Consider the following 21708-nt stretch of genomic DNA (forward strand, 5'->3'; position numbering starts at 1 on the left):
GGCAGGGACCACAGCTCTTTTATCTTTCCCGGAACTTCCAGGGATGGCATTAGACTGTGTCACCTACTTTCTGTTTGCCATCCTAGGCTGTCTTTGTCCTTTTTTATCTTGCTCTGTGTTCTGAAGGTGGGCTCTGCCCTGACTCCTAGGCTCCATTGCCTTCTGGTTTCTGATTGGGTTTGGACAGTAAGCAGTATCACCCAGATCAGAAAATTGTAGGAGAGGGAAGTAGAGCTATTTCCTTTCCTGTTCTCACCTGAAGTGCATGTGTCCACCCAGGACGACAGTTGAGGTCATGCTGTCCCCTCCATATTTTTTTAGCTCTGGATCTCACATGCATCTCAGTACTGAATTTCTGCTGTTGCGACCCTCTGGCCTTGGCATCTATGTTGATTTTCTTTCTCTTGCCCATGCTGCTGTAAATAAAAATCTTCCTTCCTTAAAAATCCCAGGTGACCCTGCCTGCTGGTTTTTTTTTTCCCCATGTCCCTGCTGGTGTAACAAAACAGGCTGAAGTTTTGAGTAGATGAGTGAATGGTTGAAAAGATGCCAGAAAGAGTAAGGGTCTCTCCACATGACTCCTGCACGGACTTCCCATTTCCCTGGAAGGCCCTCCCTTACGTTGCCTCCCTGCCTCCCCTCTCCTACATTCTCCCCACTCAGTCTGCTCCAACCACACTGGCTTCCTTGCTGCTTCTATAGTGTAGAAGTCCTGCCTTCATGACTTTGCTCTAGTCATTTCCTCTGCCTGAAAGACTCTTCTCACTGATACTCATATATAGAAATTCCCTTACTTTCTCCAGGTCTTTCCTGATCTTTCCTTTTCACCAAGACTCACCTGAACCACTCTAATACTGCCCAACTACCCCATATCAGTATTGCCCCAGTAGTCAATGACCCTTTGACCCTGTTGTACTTTTTCTTTTTCCAGAGTACTTACCACTTCTAAAGAAATTACATTGAATGAATTTATTATGCTTAGTATTTGTCATTTGTCTTCCCTGCTAGAATTTGAGCTCCCCAAACAGAGGAGTTTTGATATACATTTATATATCTCACCACAGATGTATCCTAACCTCCTGGAATAATGCCAAGTTCGTAGTAAGTACCTAATAGGTTGCATAGTGGCCTCCCCAAAGATATGTCCAGCTAGGACCTGTGAATGTGACCTTATTTGGAAAATGAGTCTTTGCAGAGGCAATTTAGGAGTCCCAAGATGAAATTATCCTGAAGTAGGTTTGGCCTTAAATTCAGCAATAGGTTCTTACAAGATAAGAGAAGGGGAAACAGAGACACAGGGAAGAAGCTTGGGGAGGAGGAGGCAGATGCTGGAGTGATGTGGTCCCAAGTCAGTGAACACCTGTGCCGTGAGAACCTGGGAGAAGCGGGCAAGGCTTCTCTGCTACAGCTATTGGAATGTGGAGTGCGACTCTGTTGATACATTGATTTCTGGCTTCTGGCTTTCAGAACTGTTATGGAATAAATTTTTGATGTTTTAAGCCACCAGATTTGTAGTGAGTTTTTACAGCAGCCTTAGGAAACTAATACAGTGCCCAATAAGCATTTATTGAATGAAAAACCGAGAGAGTGAATACAAGCCTTGTTGACATTGCCATGACCTCCATTTCAAATAATGCTTTGGCTTTCAATAGTTATCAGTGCCTGTGAATGAATGTGAACAAACCTGACATTTAAGAGGTATTTCAGTTTTGTGTATGATCCACTTCTACAGTACAAACCTAAGCTCCTGAATATTTTCACACACTATACTTAAAAGCTTAAGGTCTTACTTAGTCCCCACATAATTGTTTTCCATCTCAACCCATCAATAGTGTGCTGAGAGTGAATTCACAAAGTATTCGTTGTTCAGGCAGTGGATGAGAACCCCTATTGGTCTCTATCTGTAAAATATCCCTGTGTCATTTCCCCACTTCCATCCTGAGTCCCTCCTGCTGTCCTTAAGCTAATTCTCGGTTATTGTATCTTTGGAGGAGCACGTCACAAGCCACAATGTGATCACCCCTTGTAACTTGACAAGGATTATTTAGTCTCCCCCAGGCCCACTCTTGGTGCGTGCTGGGCTTATGATGCAGTGTGGTACTAACTATCGGCTCCTTGTAGGAGATGGAAGGTAAATCAAATTGAAAACACCCTTCCTGTGTCGTGCATCTTCCAAATGTCCTCGGGTCTCTATTACATCTTCTGGAGGCTGCCAGATTCTCTGCAGGACAAGAGGAAGCTGGAGCAGCTTCTCGGTAGCGACAGAAGGTGCCATTAGCAGAAATACATCATCTCCCAGTGGTGTTAGCAGCAGCAGAGTCCTGCTTATGTCCATCCTTTTGCCAGAGTGAGAAGAGAGTCCTCAGAGGCACAGGCTGCTGGTAACAGAGTCTCCATCATTCTAAATTATCCACCCTGGTGTCCCAGAGCAGCATTTCTGCCCAGAAGGAGTCTGAACTTCGGAGAGCTTATTTCCAGTGTTGTTTGTTCACAAGAGCTCGTTGCTTCCCAGATTCTGGGGCTTTTCTAATCTGGGGGTGCAGGGGGTTGGGGTAGAGGCCCACACGTGGTTAATCAGCTGCCTTGGCTGGGCTGGATCAACCCTTCCAGGTGTTTCTTGTTAGACCTCTTCAAAGGCGCCTTCTTAGCTTAGATTTCGGGTTCTCAAACTGTAGCTTGCAGGGATTGTTAAAACAGTATTCTGAGCCCCACTTCCACAGTTTCTAATTTGGGTCTGGAATGGGCCCAGGAATTTGCATCCTGACAAGTGCCCAGATGGTGCTGAGATTGCTGACCCAGGGGCCATAGTGTGAAAGCCGAGGGCTTGGATGCTGAGAGATGCTGTTCTTGTGCCCTGTGCTGTCTGGTCATCGCCCTGCTCATCCCATCAGGCAGTGGGGCCTTTGGCGGTTGGACTGGGACCTGTTTCCAGGATACAGTGAAAGCACCTCTTGATTGTTTACATCCTGTCTGTTCTGATCACCCCTGTCTCCCCTGAGAGTGGAGACCTTCCTGCATGACCCTAGTTCTCCCTGGTGTCTGTCAACACTGTTTCCTTCCCTAGGCTCTTCATCCCTGGGTGGTCACAGCTCCCCTCTTCCTAGTCTCTAGGTCCCTCCACATGCTGGCACTTCCTCTCACCCTGTGCTTTCAAGTGTCCTTTCTTTAATGTTGCTTCATTTGAGCCCCTTGTATTAAATTCTGGTTCTTGCAAGGACCTGGTCCTGGAATATTTCTCCCCTCAGGGGAAAGGAGTCTTTTCTAGGCAGAGACCTAGCCAGAATCACTGTTTTTATCCCAAGAGCAGTCTTGTCACCCAAAGTATAAGGTAGAATTACTGCTGAGTCTAAAAGAAATTGGAGAAATAAGAAATTTATATCAAATGGAAATATGGCAGCTTTATCACTGCTTATTTCAAGCTTGGGGAAATACCAGCCTCTAAATATCTCGTCACCAGAGCCAGGAGAAGGCAATGGCACCCCACTCCAGTACTCTTGCCTGGAAAATCCCGTGGATGGAGGAGCCTGGTAGGCTGCAGTCCATGGGGTTGCTAAGAGTCGGACGTGACTGAATGACTTCACTTTCACTTTTCACTTTCATGCATTGGAGGAGGAAATGGCAACCCACTCCAGCGTTCTTGCCTGGAGAATCCCAGGGACGGCAGGGCCTGGTGGGCTGCCGTCTATGGGGCTGCACAGAGTCGGACACGACTGAAGCGACTTAGCAGGAGAGCCAGGGTAGGGAAAATGCTTGCTTGCTGCCTGGACAAGTGTTTTTCAGTAATGGGGTCTCTGACCCAGGTGATAGGTCAACAAATCTGTCATCAGCAAGTAATGGGGTACCTTGAGCCCAACCCACGGTGCCACCATGACTGGACTAGATGTGGTCTCTGGAGGTGGGATTGTGGGTGATTTCACTTCTACATTATGCATGTTTGTAATATAAAACAACCATCAGTCATCATATCAGAAAACCATCTGGAAAACAAGATACTTGGGTAAACAGATCCTTACATTTGGGTGTGCTTGTGATATTTGTGTATACATGTACCCTTGCATACCCACACATAAAAAATAAGAGAAAAGAGTGGAAGGAAAATTACCCAGATGTTAATCATGGACTTCCCAGGTGGCTCAGTGATAAAGAATCTGCCTGCCAAACAGGAGACATGGATTTGATCCCTGGCTCAGGAAGTTCCCTGGAGAAGGAAATGGCAACCCACTCTAGAATTCTGGTCTGGGAAGTCCCACGGACAGAGGAGCCTGGCTACAGTCCATGGGGTCGCACAGAGTTAAACACGATTGAAGCGACTTGGCACTCACGCATGCACGCACGCATTAGGGAAAAGTGTGAAGTGTGGTATAGGAAACAGCGCAGTGCCCTGCCCTCTGCTTAGCACCAGTGCAGTCGTGCTTAACCTGCCACATGTTTACATTCTACCTCCTCCAAAAGCTGTTTTAGACCAATTCTTTCCCTCTAAATCTTGGAGAGCACTCTTGCTGAGTTAGTGTTCTTATTTCAAGTATGTATGTCTTACTATTTCAGTTGCTCTATGAATTATGCCAAGATATCAGTTATGCTTTTTACATTCTGTCTGTTTCCCACAAGGTCAAGTATAGATGATCACATTATAGGTACTTGTTGGTCAATGGGCAGCATGTTCCTGAAAGGACAGGAAAGATATGAAAACATGAAAAACAGATCTAAATGCCATCTGCTCGTCCAGATACGCCACTGTCCTAACTCACCTTGGCTGTGGCCCTCCCTCAGCAACAGGTCAGGGCCTCCAGTTCACGTTGGTTCTATGAGTCCTTAGGGCACATTCCAAGCTACCAGTGGGTCTGGCCATTAACTGTTTCTCTTGCCTCTTCTTCCAAAATGCTAACCACTTTTCATGAAGTCTGAGTAAGACTTTGCACGACTTTAATGGTGTCAGTGGCGAGGCTTTCATCCTTGGATACCTTTAAGTCTGCTGATAAAAGAAATGTTCATTCCATCCTCTAGAGAAATCTCTTGCAGGAACATACAGCAAAATCAATCAAGCCTCCCTTCTATCTAAGGAAGGACACCATCAATTGCTTCCCCCTCTGGTGGATGAGAGTCATTTCTTCCTTCTTTATCTTATGGAGTCAAGCTGTCCCTCACAACCCAATCTTTTGCATCAGATTTTGAGAACTCTTAGTTCTCATTTTTAAACAAACAACTGCTCTACCTGTGGCCATCTGCAGGGCCTTTATCTTCTCTCTTTAGTTAGACTTTTCAAGAGATTCGCCTCTTCCCACAGTCTCCATTTTTATACCTTCAACTTCTTCAGTAACTAACTGTATTCTATATCAGTGTAGGTTTTTAATCCATTACTCTGCAACTCTATCAGATAGACAGATCTGATAGAATTCCTGATGAACTATGGATGGAAGTTCGTGACATTGTACAGCAGACAGGGATCAAGACCATCCCCAAGAAAAAGAAATGCAAAAAAGCAAAATGACTGTCTGAGGAGGCCTTATAAATAGTTGTGAAAATAAGAGAAGTGAAAAACAAAGGAGAAAATGAAAGATATACGTATTTGAATGCAGAGTTCCAAAAAATAGCAAGGAGAGAAAAGAAAGCATTCCTCAGTGATCAATGTAAAGAAATACAGGAAAACAATAGACTGGGAAAGACTAGAGATCTCCTCAAGAAAATTAGAGATACCAAGGGAACATTTCATGCAACAGTGGGCTCAATAAAGGACAGAAATGGTATGGACCTAACAGAAGCAGAAGATAATTAAGAAGAGGTGGTAAGAATACACAGAAGAACTGTACAAAAAAGATCTTCATGACCCAGATAACCACAATGGTATGATCACTCACCTAGAGCCAGACAACCTGGAATGCAAAGTCAAGTGGGCCTTAGGAAGCGTCACTACGAACAAAGATAGTGGAGGTGATGGAATTCCAGTTGAGCTCTTTCAAATCTTAAAAGATGATGCTGTGAAAGTGCTGCACTCAATATGCCAGCACATTTGGAAAACTCAGCAGTGGCCACAGGACTGGAAAAGGTCAGTTTTCATTCCAATCCCAAATAAAGGCAATGCCAAAGAATGTTCAAATTGCCACACAATTGCACTCATCTCACACACTAGCAAAGTAATCCTCCAGGTTCTCCAAGCCAGGCTTCAACAATATATGAACCCTAAACTTCCAGATGTTCAAGCTGGATTTAGAAAAGGCAGAGGAACCAGAGATCAAATTGCCAACATCCGCTGGGTCATCCAAAAAGCATGAGACTTCCAGAAAAACATCCATTTCTGCTCTATTGACTATGCCAAAGCCTTTGACTGTGTGGATCAAACAAACTGTGGAAAATTCTTCAGGAGACGGGAATACCAGACCACCTGACCTGCCTCTTGAGAAATCTGTATGCAGGTCAGGAAGCAACAGTTAGAACTGGACATGGAACAACAGATGGTTCCAAATAGGGAAAGACCCTGCTTATTTTACTTGTATGCAGAGTACCTCATGAGAAACACTGGGCTGGATGAAGCACAAGCCGGAATCAAGATTGCTGGGAGAAATATCAATAACCTCAGATATGCGTATGACACCACCCTTATGGCAGAAAGTGAAGAAGAACTGAAGAGCCTCTTGCTGAAAGTGAAAGAGGAGAGTGAAAAAGTTGGCTTAAAGCTCAACATTCAGAAAATGAAGATCATGGCATCCAGTCCCATCACTTCGTGGCAAATAGATGAGGAAACAGTAGCAGGCTTTATTTTCTTGGGCTCCAAAACCACTGCAGATGGTGACTGCAGCCATGATATTAAAAGAGGCTTACTCCTTGGAAGGAAAGTTATGACCAACCTAGACAGCTTATTAAAAAACAGAGACATTATTTTGCCAACAAAGGTCCATCTAATCAAGGCTATGGTTTTTATAGTAGTCATGTATGGATGTGAGAGTTGGACTATAAAGAAAGCTGAGCACCGAAGAATTGATGCTTTTGAACTGTGGTTTTGGAGAAGACTCTTGAGAGTTCCTTGGACAGCAAGGAGATCCAACCAGTCCATCCTAAAGGAAATCAGTCAAAAGTGTTCATTGGTAGGACTGATATTGAAGCTGAAACTCCAATACTTTGGCCACCTGATGTGCAGAATTGACTCATTTGAAAAGACCCTGATGCTGGGAAAGATTGAAGGCAGGAGGAGAAGGGGATGACAGAGGATGAGATGGTAGGATGGCATCACTGACTCAATGGACATGAGTTTGGGTAAACTCCGGGAGTTGATGATGGACAGGGAGGCCTGGCGTGCTGCAGTCCGTATGGTTGCAAAGAGTTGGACACGACTGAGTGACTGAACTGAACTCTGCAACTAGTTTAATTCCCAGTGACCTCCAAATGATGAAATTCAAAGGGAACTTTTAGTGTGTATCTTGCTTGGCTTTTTAGCAGTAGTAAAATCTATTGTTTACAGCTTCTTTTTGAAACATAGTCTTTCCTTGGATTTTCTGATCCATGTGGTTTTTTGACCACCTCCCTGGCCCTTCTTACACCATTTCTTACAGGTTCATATACATTCACCTAGCGAATAAATGTTGAAATGTCTCTGCCCAAGGACCTCTTTTCTTCTCAGTCTGATCTCTCTTTCTCGGTGGTCTCATCCATATCTGTAGTTTTAACTATCACCTGTTTGGAAAAGACTCTGACGCTGGGATGGACTGGGGGCAGGAGGAGAAGGGGATGACAGAGGATGAGATGGCTGAATTGCATCACTGAATCGATGGACGTGAGTTTGAGTGGACTCCGGGAATTGGTGATGGACAGGGAGGCCTGGCGTGCTGCAATTCATGAGGTCGCAGAGAGTCAGACACGACTGAGTGACTGAACTGAACTGAACTGTATGTACCCATGGACATGTCCTCTGAGCTCCTAAGGTGTCTGCCTTCTTGTCAGAGACCTAAGAGTTGACCCATTGGTCCCAACGTCCTACCAGTTTATTTCTTATTACTTCTTAAAGCCATCCACTCTCATTCTTCACCCTCATCACCCAAGTTCAAACCATATCATGTTTGTGGCTTGTATTTCTTAAATTCGGGACTACTGTGGTAGCCTCCAATGTTATCTACCTTTATCTGCTTTTAACCCTCACAGTATACTCTGCTCCCTTCAACAGATGTTTGCACAATGCAAACAAATCAGGTCAGTCCCCTGCTTCAAACCTTGCACTGCTTAGCCTTGTATTTAGGATGAAGAGCAAACTCTCTAACCTGGTCTACTCCACTCTGCATAGTCTAGCCCTCTTACCAACTCTCCAGTTCCATCTCACACCATCTGCATCCCTCACACACACTCCCAGACCTTCAGGCAATGCCACACACTCATACATGCTCACCTCCTTTTTAGTTTCTCTAAAATGCCAGTCTCCATCCTACCATAAGCCTTTGCCAATGCTATTCCTTCTGCCTAAACACAGTTGGCATTCCCTCACTTAGTAATCTCGTTAACTTTGTCATTTTCCTCCCCCTGTTCTCAGCTCACAATATTACTTCCCCAGGGATGCCTTCTTCCAAGACCAGCTCTTGCTTTTTTTTCCTCAAGGTCCTTAAAACAGCATATACCTCTTCTTCATAGCCCTTCTTGACTTTTTAATTTAATGTGTATGTCTTCATGTGTTTTTTTTTGCCTATCTATTTCCTTAAATCATCTTTAAGCTCCTCAGGACAAGGGTCATAACATTATTTTTGTTCATCATTGTATCTTCAGCACTCAGCCTACTGCTTCAACCACAGTAGGTACAGAGTAAATATTTACCAGATGATTAGAAGACTTTATGAGAGGACGATGAAATCAAGTAAGGCCACAGAAACGTGATGGAGAGCACCACCACACCTAGATGTTCCAACCCCAGCCCATCAAATCAGAACCAAGAAAGTTCATTTGAAAGTCATGATTCAGACTTCCAGCATAAATTATATGCAGTTGTGCAAACATGTCAAAGTTTAGCAAATTGAATTTGTTGAATGTAAACAACTTTTGACCAAAATAATAACACAGCTTTAGAAAAAGACATTAGGCACCCACTTTTGAAGAGTTTGTATAATTTAACACACAAGAAAACTTTACTGTAATTATATGCAGACGTATACAAAGGATAAATGTTATTTACTTGCTCCAACCTCCATAAAATAAACCTCCAACTAGGCTGCAGCTTGCTGCATTAATCCTAATTTAGAAACCACTCCCACTGAGGTGGTGGGGGCTCCGTGGGCCCCTCATCTTTTCCTTGTGTCAAAATTAGCCATTTAAATTAGAACCACATTAGGAGCGTTGGTGACGCCAACATCATGGCCCCAGTGTGGGGAGCACTTAAAAGTGGCCACCTGAAGTTGATTAAATCCTTACCTGTCAAACCCTGTATGGTTATGTTGGAAAATCTTTAATGTAATTAAGAGAAGCACATTATGGGAGGTCAAGTGACTTGCTTTTTGAATTCCACTTCTAATCTGTCATCAAATGGATTGGAAATTGTCGGCTGGGGGTAGTTAATGAAAGCTGCATGAGCAAGCAGGGGAGGAGAGGGATAGGGGACTGGCAGGCAGGAGAGCCAGATGGGGGCTCTATCTCCTGATAGTCATGAGGACCGGGTCTGGGGGAGACTACCGAGCACCCTGCCCCCTCAGGAGGCTCTGGGTGGGAGGCTCACTCAGCACCTGTCTCTTAGCACATCGGGAAGCAGGATAAGGGGAGGGGCCGTCTGCACAGCTCCTTGCTTATCATTAAGTGAGATCTGGGGCCTGGATGTCAGCGGCCTGGGCAGAGTGGAGCCGGCGCCGCCCTCGTCACCCTTCACTCAGAGCCGTCTGATCTTCATCAGCGTTTAGCTTGCCTTATGTGCTGATCCCCCAAAGAATGGCGGGGTGCTTCCACCCGGGGCCTCCAACTGTCCAGTCTCTGACTCCAGGCTCCTCACAGGTCCACAGCCTTGAGCACATTGGGTCTGAGGAAGAAATTCGGCATTGCCCCGAGTTTCTTCCTGAGCGTGTGGGTTCCTGGCCCACTAAACCCATCTCTCAGTGTATTGGGTGTGTTTGGGCTCCAGGGATCCTGTGCATCTTAATGCCAGAATGCTGCCTTTTAGAGATGAAATTACTTAATGCTTTGCTGTGTGTTTTCACCTGAGGGTGCTGTTGACAGAAGGCAGAGTTTTTCTGCTCTGGTTGCTGTCTCCCTCTTTGTTTTTGTACATTGCATCTGTGTACATTAGCGGAGGTATCTGTGTTTGAAAAAGGATTACATCCGTCAGAATGTTGCCACTTAAGATTTGCCCCCTTCCTCGGAGATTGGCATGAGAACAAACACCACACTGCATCTTCACAGGGTATCGGCATGGGGAACCTTCCAGACCAGATAGGCTTCCCCCTTGGCTCTCTTCCTAGCTTGAGTATGGGCAGAATGCATCAGTGTTGAGAGAAGAGATTTAATCTTCAAATTTGGGAATATCTTCAATACTCCATGGAAAAGATTGGGTGTCTCCTGTGTGTGGTGGTCCTTAGGAGTTATTTAGAACAGAATGGACAATCCAGGCAAAGATGAAATGCACAGCCAAGATTCAGAAGCATCTAAAGGTCTATGCTTGGGGCTGGTGCACTGGGACGAACCAGAGGGATGGTATGGGGAGGGAGGAGGGAGGAGGGTTCAGGATGGGGAACACATGTATACCTGTGGCAGATTCATTTCGGTATATGGCAAAACCAATACAATATTGTAAAGTTAAAAAATAAAATAAAATAAAATAATAAGATTTGCCCAAAGGGTCTTAAGAAAGGTCCAGGGTTTTAAGAAGGGTCCAGGGTCTCCTGTTATTAGAACTGTGAAGAGGTGGCAGATACAGTTGAAGGGAAGAGATGCAGAAGGATGAGGCATTTATTAAGAGGGTGTCTAGATAATTCTTCATTGGGCTTGAATTTCCTTGGTTTAGAGAATTTTTAGTCATTGTCCCATGTGAAAAATGGAAGAGTTAAATGGGAGGGGAGAAGATGAGACAGAAAAAAATCAACCTGGAAGTAGTTTCAAATAAGAGCAGAGCACTGGTGAAAGTCATTTTCCAAGGGCCCTCCCTCTGCCGTGTTCCTTTTTTTGACCAATGAAGAGCCCCCTTTCTTATCTCCTGCTCACCCCCATTTTTCATCCACAGCAGAAAGGGCAGTGTTTCTAGAAAGGGAGGTGTGTCTCCAGGTAAAAGCTGTCCCAAGGCAGTGGCAAGAGGAGCTGCGGTGCTCGGCTCCCTCTGGATACCATGTTTACCTCCTGGCCACAAGTTCACAGGTAAAAGGGAAAAGTTGCCCTGGGCTCCTCTTCCCGAGAAGCTGTCTGCTCACCACGGCAACCTCTTCCTGGGGTCTCAGTTGTCGGCAGCGGGGTGCCGAGTTCACGGAACTCAGCGCTGTGCCCTCCTCTCTCCATGTCTTTTTCTTTTTTGAAGGGATCGAGGCTGGTTTGCAGCACTATTTAAAGCAAAGATGCCAAATGAAAAGTTCCTCGTTTTAAGTTGGTTCTTATACAAAGCTGCTTTGTGGTTTTTTTCGGCCTGTCAGACTTGTCAGGCCTAGTAAGAAAAAGTATATTGTTTCCAGCACTTGGATTCCTTTCTCCCTGACATCTGCCACTCTGTAAAGATGATAAATTCCTGCCTCATTAGCCAAGGGTGTGGGATTACAGGCTGACAACACATTAATCACCAGCCTCTGTGGCAGGCTGACTAGCAATAGGCATTGTTAACAAAACTTTTCTAATATGTCACTCTTCTCTATGACAGCCTGTAATCAATCATTGTGATTGACGGCGCTGATAGATTACACTATTTATACTTTGTGTAATGAAAGATAGTGTTTCCACCTACTGTCATTTCTGGGCAAGTGGTGGAGGATCAGTGAATAGAAAACAAACATAACAACAGGGCAAGCCCCCATCATCCCCAAAATATCCACAGAAATACCCCACCTTCCCAAGTCCCAAGGCTGGCCGTGAGAGAGGAGGCAGGATGGCATCAGCGTGGTCACTCTGGGATGAGGGGTGGTGGCAGAGGCACCTGGAAAGAAGGAGGTGTTTTAGCTTTTCTCAGGGAGCGCTCTCTGCAGGGTGTGAGCCGTCAGGTATCGATAATACAAGTTTACACAGGTAGAAGGCTCCCCCAGCAGTCCCTCTCCTCGCCCTCGGCAGCTTACGTGTGTAAAGCTGAGCCTTCGGCCCCTCCTCCCCTGCCAGATGAGAGATGATTTAGATGTTGATAAAATATTTGTTCTTTCTTGGCTCCGAGGGCAAATATTATCCTTGTTTCCCATAATCGTGCAGCACTGCAAAAGTCAACAGCTCCCGGAGCAAGTACAGAACCAGCACTCGGAGAGCAGCCCTTTGCCCAGAGCCTTTGCCAGGACTTGCTTTTCCCCTCTGAAGCCCCCAGAATTGCAAACAGGATAAGAATGAATCAGCTGAGCTAAAATGTATTCTGATTCTCATATATGGGGTATTTTTGGAGGGTCCTTTCAGTAATTTTTGTTTTGTCTGGAAAGAACTTGTCAAATTGACAGGCTATTTTTGACTTCCTAATATAATTTCCATAGAGGGGCAAGTGGGGGTGATCCTGGGCTGGTATCTTCGGAGGCGAGTGCCTTTCCCCACGGGGCAGCCACACTCCCACCAACTGTGCCACACATGCTTATTTTAATCATTTTTTAAATGATTATTTGATTTAATTTTCCTTGCTCTTGGGTAAATACAGAAAAATTCCCCATTATTAGTTCTTTAGGGTTCACAGATGTGAACCGTCATCTTTCTCCTTGGTCCAAGCATAAGTCTGTGATTTTCAGGCCTCGCATTAAATGGGTTTCTGGTCTCTCTCTTTCTCTCAGCCTATTCTGTGGATTGGGAGGCAGAGAGGGGAGAATAGAAAGGAAGCGAGGACTTATCCCTGCTTCCTGCACATTGTGGCATTGGTAGGCATTCGACACTTCAAGGTGCCCTGCCAGTTGGCAGGGCAAAAGGAACCTGAGAGGGACCCTGAGTGAAACTGCTCTGGAGGGGAATGAGTGGGAGGAGGAGTGGGGAGCCAGCGGAGCTAAACTTTAATCTCTCTGTGAAGTTTGAGTGAGCCCAGGATGATTAATGAGAGAGCAGAGCATCTGATTAAGCCCCTCCGTGTCATAGGACATGATTAGTAGGTGACAGAGACGGTAACAGTATCCAGCCAAACCCTTGTTTCTTTCACGGCTCCGGCTGTTATATGATTAATGTCCCCAAGGGCTATCTCAGGGTCAGGCAGGGGAACCTGTCAGAACAGGTGGAAGTGACAAAATGGGCAGAAACTCCTTAGGGGGGACGGGAGTGGTGAGGGGAGGATGGAGGGGGGCAGGGTGGCCAGATGGAGCCGGCGACCTTTCTCTGATCCGAGCAGGCTCGGGGAGCATCATGGGAATGGAAACGGGGAAGAATCACAAAACTGCAGATGTTTCCCAGGTTCTGGATGCCGCAAGCACTGCCAGCTTGGATGTGCAGAAAGCATAGTGTGACATGGTGAGTTATCACTCATCGTTTATGTGCTGGGATGGGACAGGATGAGGCTGCTGTGGGCCCTGAGAGTATTAATGTGAGGTGCCCGCATGTGTGCCTTGTAAGCCTGTGTGCCTTCAGATGTACCAGGACAAGGGCTTCATTCCGCTGTGGGGATTAAGTACAAATCAAACAGTTAGAGCTGATATTTCAGTTCCCTGCTTTTGAGAGCCAAAGCACACAAACTATCCTTGAATATTCTACTTAGGAAAGATAAATATAGAAGATGATAATGGATTCAAATAATCATACCTTTTTAGATCTAAAATGTAGGAGATTTTTAAAATTCAGGTAACCCAGGTTGCAGGTGAGGAAACTGAGTCTTGAAGAAGGTAAGTGACTTGCGCAGTGGCAGTCAGGACTGGAAGCCCAGTTTTTCTATTCCTAGTTTCATGTAACAAGGCCTTGATAAATCTGTTGATAAGAAGTTTCAGGCCTTTTTATTAGATGCGAGTTTCCAAGCAAGATTTTGATCTTCACTTCCCTTATATTCCCCGCTGTCCTTTTCCAGAAGCACTTTGACCTCCAGGTCCAAGGTTCAAACCCCGTTTGAAGTGCAGTCTCGTGGAGTCCCCTTGGGGCAGACAGTCTTCCCAGATGGCATCTCTGACAGAAGACTGTGCTCGAATGGCAGCCATTTTGATGACAAGGTTCCTGAGGGGGACCATTTTGACATGAAAGAGAACCTGGATTTGTTGAGGTTCACTTGGCAAGTGTAGCTTTTCTCTTTCCATCTCTGATGCTCTGTCCGTTACCCACATTTGAGAGCCATTCCAGGGCTGTAACTGGGGCTGATAAAACCCTTCAACCATTTTCTAGGGGGCTCTTGAGCTGCCAGCATCCCTCTCTGCTCTACATGTCTGTCTGATAACTCTTGCTCTTAGGCTCACACAGCAGTAATAACTGGGCTAGTGATGGGCTGGGCAGTAAACAGTTCCTTGCACCTGCTTTGATCTCCCATGCAGGAGTTTACAAATTGTCAATCTTTGCTTGGAAGAAAAAGACCGCCTTTCAGCATAGTTTTGTCCATACAAACTTACCAGGCCAAGATGCTCTCTAGTGAGCCACAAACTTAGTAGCAAAACCAAGTCCAGTGTTGTGATCACAAAGGACAGAGATGGAAGAACAGAAGCTGTATTGGATTATGTTAGCAAGAGAATAGGTGGGATGAGACTCAGCCAAGGCATGTTAATGCTTCATTCTCCCCAAAAGTTGTTTACCATGTGGCATTTTATGTGAGTTACCCTTAAAGGGTGAATGAAGTATGCTGCTGCTACTGCTGCTAAGTCGCTTCAGTCGTGTCCGACTCTGTGCGACCCCATAGACGGCAGCCCACCAGGCTCCCCCGTCCCTGGGATTCTCCAGGCAAGAACACTGGAGTGGCTTGCCATTTCCTTCTCCAAAACTGTCCCAGGGCAGCATTGTAGAACAGATGGCTTGGAGAGCAAACCCTCCTAGAGAGGACTTCTCCTCTGGTCAAGGGATCAATTATGGATGAATAAATTCTTATTCATTTTAGAATTCTGGTGCATTTTCATTTCTGCCCCACATTTAACCCAGGTAAAATACAGCCTTACCAGACCAAGTAGAGAGTGAACTGGAGTTCCAAGCACAGTCATTTGAATTTGGCTCTTGTGGTCTTTCAGGGAATCATACAGAGGATTGAGTCACTTCCCTGGTTAAAGGAAAACATCTAGTATCAAATTCTTCCATGAACTGGTGGAAAGGTTTGAGAAAACTTTGGCAGACATGGCATGAGGAGCCAAGCCCTTGCTGTAGCATGCAGCAACTGGCAGGAGTTATATTATGATGTGATGGTGACGGCGGGGCTGGGGGGCCCATTATATTACAGAGCAAGTCAGTAACCTTGTGGATCATGCAGCCATTGAATCTTTCTCCTGTTATGGAACAGGTTGAGTTGCCAAAAATCAAGCCTCTCCTGACCTGCATAAAGAACCCACACGTCAAAATGTTGAGCCATTCCCAGTGTGCACCGCTTTATGTTGGAGAACTTATGGGGGGACCATGGTGCTGTGGAAGAGACCCAGGCTTTGCTATTGATAGACCCCAAAAGTAGTTTAGGGTCTTAACCATGACTTAGTGGTCAAGTTTAGGAATCATGTTATGAGCAAGGCCATGAACAAATGTTTACCAGTGATTAAGAACTAAAGCTTGTGAATGATGTACATTCATCTAAATTAGAGCAGATTCACATTGCCTCCTTTCCTTTATAATTTCTCAAGCCAGGGAGAAAGGGATATCGTTAGTTACTTCAGGGGTGTGGCATCTCAGCTTAAATGGCCTCCTGGGAGTGGGCTGGGCTCAATGAAATAATCCTCCACGTCTTTTGGCAGATAAATGTTTGAGATCGATGTTATTAGGTTGTACTACACCAATGATATTACCCAACCAGAAAGTGTGACAAATAGTTTAATGAAGAACAACAGTTATTGTGGATGGTAGATATTTCTTTACTTAAAGGCAAAGATGAGTAATATTTGAAATTCAGGAAATGGCAGCCTCTCTTCATTTGAGACCAGCACAAATAATAAGATTCTGCCTTTTCACAGAGGATGAGAACAAATGAAAAATTTAGGATATTATCACCTTGCAGAATTGAAAATTCTCCAGCCGGATCATCCTGGACTCCCAGTCCCAGGATGCCAAACTCTCTTATCTCCTTTTTGATGGAAAAACGTCACAATTTCCTTTTCTAGCCTCTTATTTGTTTTTTGGGAGATTTTTCTGAAAATGGTTCCTTTCTATGTGGGACCATTTAAAGAAACCAGACCAGAAAAATCATGCTAAGTAGCACTTTTTTTCTTGAGTGTTTTTCTTTTTGCAGTTTGGAACTGGAGGCAAATGAAGGCCTCCCTAGTGCCCTGGTAGCTGCGGCCCCTCTTTTAGCATTTTTTCAAAGGGCACAGGCCAATCTGCCCATAATGAGCTTGGAAAGTGAGGATGAAGTTCCTGATAATATGACACAAATTTCTTTACTTTTGCTCCTTATTTCATCTTAATTAGTCCCTGTAGAAAGGATTGATTTTTGAGAGGCTTGTAGTGAACATCTGTTGGTATTCCTGGGGTCATTCTTAGTCTGTCCTGTGTTTGACATTTCTTGTAAAAGAGGAGGCATTTGTTCATATTGACATTAGCTGCCTCTGTATCTCTCGGTGGTACAGATGGTCTGTGAATAAAGACATCAAGCTAATAGGCAAGATGACAAGCTTCAATAGAGCTGGGGCTCCTCACACTTAAATGGCAGGGCAGCATGGATTGCTTCTGCTGCCGAGGCTGGGGTCTGCGGGTAGCAAAGCATATGGAATAAGTTAAAAATGAAGAAGGATCCTGGGAAATGACTAGAAATCTCTCCCCAAGACTATAAGGGCTTTTTATTATTATTATTATTATTGGTCCATGCAGTATGTCAAGCTTCCAAGGCATGCAGAGCCAGGAAAAAAAGGCAGAAACTAGATTTTCTGCTGGTCCTTCTCCCATACATTTCTGTCCTGGGAACTGGCCATGCAGATCCTAACGAAGGTTTGCACATCTCAGAAGGGAGCTATTGTTCTTACTTTTTGGTGAAGTATGTTGATGATCCTGTTTCTATCAGAGGAAAGCTACTCTCAAATCAAGAGGCTAAATTTTTGTTCTCCCCTGAAACCATATTTTCCCAGAGGACCTCCAGGAAATCAGCACTCTGGAACCTTATAATTCTGTTTATTCCAAAGGTTCTGGGCTTTCTCCCAAATGCATATCCTAGTTTATTATGATAGTCCATCATGGCTCTGGCATATGTATATTCATCTCTGTTTATTTAAGTCCATTTATATTTTAATCATGAACTACTTATTAGGACAAAGAGGTTTTTTTTGTTGACTCTTGCCAGCATAAAACACCTTAGGTCTTAAGGGCAGCCTCTTTGCTTGTGTTGGGTGGACAAGACACCCATTGGTCCAGGTTTCTTTATCAGCCTCTTTTTCATCCTTTCAGCTTCTATCTTCTCAGATGCTGAATCCTGATCTTTTCTTTCTGTTCTCATTAGCCCCCATGGACTCGATTGCATGAGTAGCTTTTCTTGTCTTCTTTTGGACTGTCTTTAGTTCTGTTACATGTTCTTTATTTTCCATTTGTACACGGGTGGCATGTCTGCATGTTTGTGTTGCTTTTTAATCTTGATACCCTCCCGTGTTTCACGGATGCTTTGAGGTAGCTTGTAAGGATAGAAACTAAAACAAAAGAGAAACAGGACCTTACCAGGGAAAGAGAAAATATTAAAAGGGGAATGATTGCAGAGGAAATGAGCTGCTACAGTGCAAAGATTCAAACAGTACATGCTGTTTCTAATAGGCTGGTGTAGATGAGGATTATTTTGTACTCATGCATAGCAAAGACTTGAATCAGGACCTTTATGTGAAAAGGGAAATCTTAACTATGGAACTCGATAGGTAAATAAAAATACAGCTATTGCTTATCTGATTATTTTTTATTTTATACACTGGTTGGATTGAGATTTAAATATATGTCCCCCTCTCCTCTTACACATAGGATCTCAATTTGTCAACTCAAGTGAATGAATTATGGTGTTGCTCTCCCATCTGCTGTAAAGTTGGTCTCTTACGTAAAAAGAAGAGGCAGTACAAAAGAGAAAAGGGGTAGGGAGAGAACAGGGAAGAGTAGAATGAGAGGAAGGAGAGGAGGGAGACTTCTAATTAGCTTGGATAATGGTAAGATTAATGAGGTGCTCCAGTTAATGAGGCAGTTTGCTGGCAGAGGTGGTAGTTCAGTGTTTCCAGGGCCCCTATGTGGGCTTGAGGCACCTTTATGAAAAGCTGAGTCAGATATTTAAGGAAGAGGGAAAGTTAGGCTTCCAAAAGCCTGAAGCCAGGAAACCATCCCCACACAGTTGGCTGGAGTCAGTTTGATGCAAGTCAGATGGGGACATAGCTCTACCTTTGTTTCTCTCTGGGTTGTGTGTTCTGGCCTCATAATTCAGCTCTCCTGACCCCTGAATGGGCTGTCATGAAGTGAGCAAAACCTTCTTCCCTTTCTTTATTCCCCCATGTCCCATGAGGAGTCTGTGTGAGTGTGTGTGTGTGTGTGTGTGTCTGTGTGTTTCTCTCAGTCATTGGAAGGGTCCATCCACCACTATGGTGAATTTCTCAAAGATGGAGACCCTGTCTCTACCATTAGATTCTGCTCTCCTCCAAATGAAATTTATAGCTTTCTTTCAGATTGGGAGCTTCCTAATGATGGGAATCAGTGTCCTTTACATTATTTTAAGAGATTCTCAAAGGGGACAAAGATCCCTTTCCCTTTTTCTCCTCTGAATCCCATCATATATTTTATCAAGAATCTTGCATTTCTTCAATCCACACATATTTACCAGGTACTGTTTTAGGCACTTGGAGATACAGAGTGAACAGAGTCTGAGTTCCTGCTCAAGGAGTTTACCTTCCGGTGTGGGGAGGTAAGAGAGATAGGTAATAAGTTGATAAATAGATGTCAAGCATGGTAACATTGGTAAGGGATTCAGGGAAGTAATGCTGTTTCATGAAGGGTAATCAGAGATGACCTTTCTGAGAAGGTGCCATTTGATGGCCGGAAGGAAGGCATGCAATTATTTTGGCCGAGGGATGAGAGATCCAGGCAGAGGGAACAGCAAATGCATTTCCCCTCGTCTCTGGAGTATGTGTGACCAGCAGCGGTGTCTCAGAGACACCCAATCATCCTACATCTCAGAATCAGATGCTTCAACATCTGCTATGGCAGACTTCCCTGCCTGGGCTGTGTCCAAGCTCAGCAGCCCTTTTAAACTCATCTTCAGGGGTCTTCAGCAGTCACCTTCAGGGATCTTGCTCTTTCTGCCTGTTTGTGGTCTTGTTAGAACTCTACAACCAGGTGGTCTGGGCTGAAATCCTATCCCTGACACTTAATACTTGTATAATGTTAGTCAAGTTAGTTAATCTCTTTGGGTTTCCTCATCTGTAAAATAGAGATGATTTTTGCCCCCAACTCAGAGATTAAATGAGTTCATACATGAAAATACTTAGAATGTAGCCTGCACAGAGTAAATGCTATATGCAAATATTAGCTGCCATTATTGGTTTTGTTGTTGACTTGTTTCAGCAAATGAAAAATCTTTCCTTTATTTTAAAGATAACATTTTCTTCCTCTTAAAGCTGCTCAGCCTCTTGCTTACCTACAGATGAGGGATGAAGTTGGAGTGAACCAGAGTTCTCAGGTTTTTCTGCCAGGCCGGCCTCTCTGGTTTCTCCCTTGAACTATGCTGGGCACATCCCCTCCCCACTGCTACAAAGCTGATTCTGCTCTTACAGATTTTATTCTTCCTCATGGTTCATAGAGACTAGTCTTTTCTCCTCAACCCAGAATTTCTCCAAGGCAGGGATGAAGGCTCTATCTGCCTCTTTCATGTTCCCTACATCATCTTGGATAGAACTGAAGGTTTTGAACGTTCTGCTGCTGCTGCTGCTGCTAAGTCGCTTCAGTCGTGTCCGACTCTTAGCAACCCTATGGACTGCAGCCTCCCAGGCTCCTCTGTCCATGGGATTTTCCAGGCAAGAGTACTGGAGTGGGGTGCCATTGCCTTCTCCATTTGAATGTTCTACTCAGTGTTTACTGGGGGTTCCATTCATGCTGTTTGAAATGTAGTCCTTCCTTGTTGTTTAGTGCTGATCAGTGACTCTTCATTCTCCACACTGTCTGTCTTCTGGTAGAGGCAAAGAACAGAGCTCAGACTTGGGAACCACACTGAGTCTAAATTCTACTTGCTCTGTGACTTTGGGCATAATGATCTCTATGTTGTCAAGAGGGCTGATAACTCAGTACATGTACAACACTTAGGAAAGTGTCTTTTGAGTGGTTTCTAGGTTTTAGCCATTGATACTGTTGTTGTTTATTGTTACTGTTATTAATGTTATTTCAGCGTGTTTTATACATATAAGAGTTCTAGAAGTCAGGTGGGCTAGAGTAGTCCTGGCTTATCTGAAGACATAACCTGGAAGGCATTCTTTCCATGGAAGATGGATCTGAGGCAGCATCTGTTGTATCTAAGAAGCCAACGCTTATATGAGATACAGAATGCTGGCTGAGATGAAGGGCAGTGTCACTAGTCTTGCTTCAGGGGCTAGTTTCTTTAGTGTTATGTCATTTCCATGACTGAAAGTTTCTTAAGGATATTTTGCCAAGTACCCCAAGCTGTGTACCCCAAGCTCTGTATCATGCTGGGAGATCCAGCAAATACTTGCAGAATTAATTAATAACTGGTTAGGTGGATGGTTGGATGAATGGATATTTGAATGGTTGAATGCAGAGATGGATGGATGCAGAGATGGGTTGATGGATGCAGAGACAGGTATATGGATGGATTGTAGAGTAAATGAGAGATGAGCATTTTCTACATTATTATGATTCAAACTACCAAAGATCTGAGTCTGTTAGCTTGTTTCTACCCTCACTCCATCTTTCTAACCTTCTTTTAATTCTTGCTTCCCTTTTCCTTTCCTCCTTGCTTTCCTCTCTTCTTATGCTCTCTCTCCCATTGTCTCCAGACCCCATTGTGTCCCTCTTTACTATTTTCTCTTCTAGCCTCAGTATCAAGTACCAACATTCCCCCAAGTCCCTTAAAGGTCAAAATCTAGAGTGTTCACAGTGTGGTGGCCGAGGTGCTCTCTCCCCTGTGTATCTATTTCCCCAGATGACCCTGCATCATTTGCTGAGGTGACAATACCCCCAGCTTCACCTTGACACTCTGCATCATTGTTTTGGGAACCATCTTTGCCAAGTGATTAAGGCTGAATTGATGCCCCCAGCACACAGGAATCTTGCACCTTTTCTCAGTCTGTCTCTCTCTATACTGCTGTTTAAATGTCACTGCTATTGAACAAAGAGTGGAGTAATGGAAAGACAAGCTAATGCTATATTTTGGTAAGTTCTTATCAAAATGCCTTTGGTAAGCTATTTGCCCTTGATAAAAGAAAAAAAAAAAAAAAAGAATCCTGGTCTTGCTGGCAAAACTCAATAGCAGTTGTATCAGACAAAACTGTTAGGACTTAGGCACCTGTAGAAATCCTAAATCCAGGCTGTTTGGCCACATGATAACAG

At 44.4% G+C, this 21708-nt stretch overlaps 1 protein-coding gene and 1 long non-coding RNA gene across 3 annotated transcripts in view; both read left to right on the forward strand.

Annotated features, from left to right (window-relative positions):
• Positions 1-21708, forward strand: part of LRMDA (leucine rich melanocyte differentiation associated) — a gene marked incomplete at its 5' end in the record, with an annotated part of 1193353 nt that overhangs the window by 742738 nt on the left and 428907 nt on the right. The gene's annotated exons all lie outside the window — the stretch shown is intronic.
• Positions 7315-21621, forward strand: LOC123333481. 2 transcript variants are annotated; one of them, XR_006550915.2, is made up of 3 exons: positions 7315-11304; positions 13430-13548; positions 14096-21621. It is a non-coding gene; the product is annotated as an uncharacterized LOC123333481 (long non-coding RNA). The 2 variants fall into 2 exon arrangements; XR_006550914.2 differs by having other exon boundaries at positions 13430-21621.

This window comes from Bubalus bubalis, chromosome 4, assembly GCF_019923935.1.
Source record: "Bubalus bubalis isolate 160015118507 breed Murrah chromosome 4, NDDB_SH_1, whole genome shotgun sequence".
Classification (NCBI taxonomy): domain Eukaryota; kingdom Metazoa; phylum Chordata; class Mammalia; order Artiodactyla; family Bovidae; genus Bubalus; species Bubalus bubalis.